Genomic DNA, 6,103 nt, shown 5'->3' on the forward strand with positions numbered 1-6,103 from the left:
CAGCGTATGTTACGAGAGCTCCCTCTGTGCTGCCAAAATCCTGAGCAAAATAACAAAGCCAGGCACGTTAGATATCTCCCCTTCGCAGCAGGGGTACCGAAGCAGGCAGAGACGCTAAGGCGCAGACACCCAGCAATGCTGAAGGCTCAGTGTACTTTAAAACTCAGAGCCTTAAATAAAAAAATCTTTCATTGCCCGTCACCAGGAACAGGCTCAGGCACTAACGAGCTTGGAAATCAATGGGGCTTGGGTGGAAATGGAGCTTGGATCTTCTGGGAGCCACCAGCATCCCTCCAGCATCAACAGTGCCAGCAAATAATTAACACCAAACGGCAGCGCAGGGGATGGCTCCCGGATTGCTGAGGGGGCTGCCGAGCCCTGGCAATCGGGCGGGAGGTTCAGCTTTCCATGGGAAACCCAGCCCCAGCACAGGGCATCCCAGCACCGAGGGGAAACCCACCCACAGGCAAATGAAACCCAGAGGCCGCTCGCGGGACGAAGCCTGCAACAACAAGATAATGCAGATAGTACCACTGGGGCGAGTATAGAAAAATATATATACAAACAAATAAATGCACAAAAATATGGATATGTAGGTATGTGTGTCTATCTATATGCATGCATATGTGTATGTGTGTCTATATATATATAGTCAGACAGACTATATAGCACACAGTAGGGTCTGTCACACCCACACCCACACGTATATAGAGGAAATAGGAGTGCTCAGGTCACATCCCCATGCCACCATCGCATCTGTGCACATGGGGGAAGCAGGGTGGGTGTGAGCAGGAGCCCATATGAGGCCCAGCATGTAAATAGGAGTGAATTAATGCGTGGGAGGTGAGTGTCTGTTTGCCCTGTCACGCACGTGTGCGCAACGTGTGCCAACTTTCCCTACTTAGCAGGGACGAGCGCTTTGGTCTTAAAAGAAAAATGGTGCCACTTTTTTCACTCTATAACTCACTGGGGCTGTTCAGCGCGTTTCTGTGTGGGGTTAAAGGTAGGGCCGAATTTTCCTCCCAAAATATTCCTGTTAATGGCTTTCAAATGTTGGCATCCCTGGCCGGTGCATGCGCATGTGTGTGTGTGTTGGCTGCTGGCGCTGTCTCACACACAGCAAACTCCCCAGCTCCCAGATATTTAAGCTAACTCCATCTCCTCTCCAGTTTCAGCTGCATTTTTAAAGAAAACAACTCCCACCGACTGCAGCAGGAAATCACTATTTGGGTTTATGAGGCACCTCTTCCTGACGAGCCGCGTGGAAAAGTCTCTGCTCGCTCTGCAAGGCAGGTATCCCTGTGCCGGCGGGGCGGCTCGGAGCCTCGGCATTGCACGCCAGCTCCCGGCGTCGTGCACCAGCCCTTGGCATCGCATGGCCGAGAGATGAGGTGACACTCGAAAGCTGCTTATGCAAAGGCCGCAGCTTTTGCTAGCAGGAAAAAAAAGGAGATGCTTGAGCTGATGATGGGGTTCGTATCAGCTCCATAGAGGAAATAAGGTGTACGTTAAGGTGTTGAAGGCATAAGAAGTGTTATTAAACCAAAAATAAAGTCACAGTTTTAGTAGCGACGTGTCCTGGTTCAGGTCGCCGCTCTGCACGCGTAGAGGACGCAGCACCCAGCGTGGGGCTCCTAAGCAGGAGCCCAGTGGCTGTAATTAGCCCCAGTAATGGTGATGCAGGAAAGCACAGTGCTGCTGGGCCAGGATCCAACCTTCCCATGCCCCAGCCCAGGCGTGCCCGAGTCCGGGGCTGCTGTGCCTTCCCCAGGCAGCCGGACCACACACCGAGCCCACCATCAACCCCTCTGAAGCGGTTGTTTCTCTCTCTTGTTTTCCTGACCTCTCCGATACTGGAAAAGTCATCTGCTCCCCACACGACCTGATCAACCAGCTCCTTCCAGCCGCCGGCTCTGCCCTGAGCTGCGGCACTGCCCGGGAGGCAGAGCCCCCTTCGGCCAGAGCCCGTGCTGATGCCGAGCTCTGGGATGCTCTTGGACAAGGGAAAACACCGACCGGGAGCGAGACGGGGTCTGTGTGTCTGTCCAGCTCTCCTACAGCTGGGTTTCAACCTTGTTTCTCTGCCTTTGGGCAGGAGGCTGAAGGGGTTTGCATTAAATCAAGCGGTGGTCCCTGGATTTATGTGCCTATGTGTATGTATGTGTATATGACCCCAGGGACCATGGGTCCAGCTGTCCTGTGCATCCTGGCTTTGTCCCTTGCTGTGTCCCTCAGGGTCTTGGTGTTTCTTTGGGGGCAAAGCCATCGCCTGCTCTCTTTGCCCAGGTCTCTGGCAGTGCGTAAGGGTGAGGAGCTCACGGGCTGCTTGGCTTCTCTCCGCTCCTCCCCAGGCACCCAGGAGAGGGTTAACATGAGCGGTTCTGCATTTTCCTTCTCCAACTTGGTAGCAAGGCAGAACATGGGGATATATGGTCTCCGTTTGGGTCCCAGCCTCCAAGGCTGGCTGGAGGAGCCGGTGCTTTCAGGCAGTTTGCCGTTTGGCAGCAAAACGCTCCAGCATTTGCCAATTCTGCACTGCTTCAGCTATTGCCGAGCTCAGACGGCTTCTGCACCCCCCTTCCCTTGAGACACGATAACTTTCTGTGTAATCTCTGCTGGCGACAGCAGCACAGAGCTGTCCCACCATGCTCCCCGCCCCTCAACCAGCTCCTGCCAAGCTCCCATCGCACGGAACGAAGGGGCCAGGGGGTGCCGGGCTGGCAGCACCCCTCACTGGGGTGCGGGTCTCCATAATCAGGGGACGGGCAGCTCCGAGGCTCTCCCCGGCACGGGTGCATGCACAGCATGAGGACACCCCAAAGTGACAGCAAACGTGGGCTTTGGGGCAGCCGGTGGGCTTTCGCCGGCCAACAAACCCTTTCCTGCGTCTTGTACGTGTGCAGGGCATCCATGCTGCCCTGAGTGGCAGCAGCTGGCAGCCTGGGTGGTTTTTTCCTTCCTCGATGGTGCTGTCTCTTGTGCAGGAGGTTGAGAGGTGCGAGATGGCTTGAAGCCACCGTGCAGCACTGTTGTGACATCCCACCTTGGTCCCGACCCTCTAGGATGCAAGGGACCCAAACTGGGTGCTTGTGCCGGCATAGGCACTGGGATTTTTCGTTCAGCAGATGCTCACGATTCTGGCAGGTTCAGGATCAAAGAAGAAATCAGCTCGGACCAGATACTGTCGGACGCCAGGGAGTGGGAAAAAGTGATGCTGCCGGGCCTGCGGCCTCAAGCTGGTTTTTGGGGAAGGGTGAAAGCGAGGAGAGGAGCTGGTGGACCTGAAATGTTAATTCCTTCCAGCTGTTGTCAGTCTGGCAGGTTCTCAAAGGAAGTTTAATAGACTGCAGTCGTCTCCCCTCGGCCCGTCCCCCCATCGCCGCGCTGTGCGGAGGCAGCCCAGCAGAACCTGGGATTACATGAGCCGCTGTGTCTTCCAAAGACCTAGTTTTATTTTTTTCTCTCCTTTGGCTCTGAAAGTGTTTTCTTGTGTATGTGTGTGTGAGTGTGCACGCACGCACGTGTGCAATGCGTTTCTCTCATTTCTCCCTAGCAAAACCTGCCCCTTGGATTGCAGTGACTGAGAAGGGACTGTCGGGGTTCCTGGGGCTGGGGCAGGAGCAGGGGACTGCATCAGCACTGAGGAGGAGGAGGAGGAGGAGATGGCTTCGTGGGCCTCCTTGCTGGAGCACACCCCAGTCCACCGTGTGAACTGGGAGGAAACAGGATGAAGAAAGTATTTGGAGTGGAAAATAACAAAAAAACCCACCTCGCTCTTGCTTTATTGATTGTGATTGTGGACAGAAATAGCTCGGGCTGTTGAAAGCAGTCCCCACCGAAGAAGCAGAGGCACATCCAAGCTGCTCGAACGCAGGGCTCGTCCCGTACAGCATCCTCCAGCCGCCCGCAGCACGCAGTGCCCAGAAACCTCACAGCAATGGGGTGAGCCAGCCCTGACGCAGAAGGGTTTCTCACCTGCCTGCCACGGCTTCTGCATAGTTTCCAAGCCTTGTGTTGTACATCTTGCTATATGCTGGCTGCATCTCTAGACATGCTCAGCATGGGAGCCTGGTAGCACAGACGCAGTCCCAGGAATGCACAGCCCTGGCAGTCTATTAGCAGTTAGACAATAAGCTCCCATCATTAATACACCCAATGTCCCATCCATAATAAATCGCCAGCACAGAGTATCGGACAAGCAGCAGCGATGGCCAGCTGGGATCATGCACTGCCCATCCCAGCGAGGTCGAGGCAGACGTGTGTCGCTCCTGGGGGTACCCTGCCACTAAGCTGCTCTAAAACCAGCAACAACAGAGCAATACTAGTTTCGGTGACCGGACCATTTCATGAATTTTAGCCTGCTTCATTGAATTGCTTCACTTGAGACACCAAGTGAGGGGCCAGGGAAGGAGGGCAGGCAAGCCCAGGGTGCCCAGCAGAGCCCAGCCTCCGGGGCCAGCATCCCTACAGGCACCGTGTGGTGGCTCCCAGCTCTGAGAGGCTTCGGAAGGAACAGGAAAACCAAGCGCTGGCAGGAGAGTAATTAGTTAAAACCGAGCACATCTGTTGTTAATTAATTCCCAGGCAGGAGGATTTAACTCTTGCCTTCCCCGGTGGTTTGCAAGGTGGATGGCCAGCATCAGCTTGCATCCAGAGGAAGGCTTGAACTTTGCTTTTCAAGCCCTTTCCACGGACTTGAGTTGCTCTGGTCCACCATTCCCTGCTCTGATCTGTCATTCCCACTTCCCAGAACCATCCCTGTGATTTTCAGGAGCGCCCAAGACACGAGCAGTACTGCTCAGGGCAGTGAATGTGCCCCAGGCTTGGGGCAGGGGCTGAAAAATATCTGGCTTTGCCTCTTCCAATCTCCAGCCTTGAACAGCTGGAAAAGGTGGGACCTCTCTCGAGGGTGAGTCTGCAGAGCATCACTCTGCAGGGCTGAGCTGTGATTTTTGGGTAGCCCTGCACTGGCAACTGCTATTTTATTTGCATTTTTTGAAGGCAGCTGTCACTAAAGTACATTCGTAGGCGTGAATATCACATACATTCAGCAGTACATCATGCTCCGTGAAGAGCCCAGCTCTGCTCCCCACCTCCCTGCTCTGCCTTGCCCGTGAGTTTCAAGCCATGGGTGGGTGGACAGGGCTGCTGCGCGAGGACCTGGTCCCTTGGGAGCAGCATTAAAAGGGCATTCGATGCTGGAGCAAAGGCAGGGAGCAGGCGGTGGGGGGGGCAACTGGCTGCTTGGGGTGCTTCAGGCACGTGGGGTGCGTGCGATCCCCCCCTTCCCACTCTGGGACACAAGCACACATGGCACGGCCAGCCCACAGGGCCCTCCCACACTGGAGGAATCTGTTCCCCATTAAGTGACTCCAGCAGCGCTCGTTACTGCGGCTGGTGGGGAGAGCAGCCCTGCCAGCTCCAACCTCCCTAATTAGCACCACAAGTGAGGCCAAGCTGGGGAAGGCCAGTGCCTCCATCCCTCCTTGCCAAGGATGCAAACGGTTTGGAGCAGGGCCTCAGCCAGAGCCCCTGGAAAAGCTTCCGAGCGCCGGATGGGGCCCCGGTCCCATCCGTCCCAGGGTGGGCAGCGATGTGCATTCCCCCCCGCAGCCCCCCGCTCCGGGGCTCAGCCTGAGAGGCTGCACCAGGGCAAAGGAAAAAAGCCCTGATCCACCACCTTGAGTCCTCCCTGCCGTGCCTGGGGTGGAGGAAGGCTGCCCATATCATCCTCTTCCCCTCCACGCACTTGCACTGCACCATACTCCGACCGCCTTTAGCTCACCACTAAAAATAGGTTTCACGGCTGAGCGGCAGTGCCGGAGGGCAGACAGCCCAGATCCCAAACCAGCCTGTGTCGCCGTGACCAACTGACCCATTTGGCCTCGATTTTTAAGTATTTTTCCCTCCTCGTTCAACTTCAGCCCAGGCAGCAGCCTCGCCAGGACAGCCGAGCCCCCCGAGGGGCAGCAAGACGCCGGCAGCGTGCCGCGGTCCCTTACTTGCATGGCACGGCACGGCACGGCACGGCACAGATGGTGGTCCTACGGCCAGGCTGGGAGGTGGCGGGTGGTAGCAGGAGCACCCCGGCCACCCAAATTCG

This window comes from Accipiter gentilis, chromosome 29 (assembly GCF_929443795.1).
Source record: "Accipiter gentilis chromosome 29, bAccGen1.1, whole genome shotgun sequence".
Taxonomy (NCBI): Eukaryota; Metazoa; Chordata; class Aves; order Accipitriformes; family Accipitridae; genus Astur; species Astur gentilis.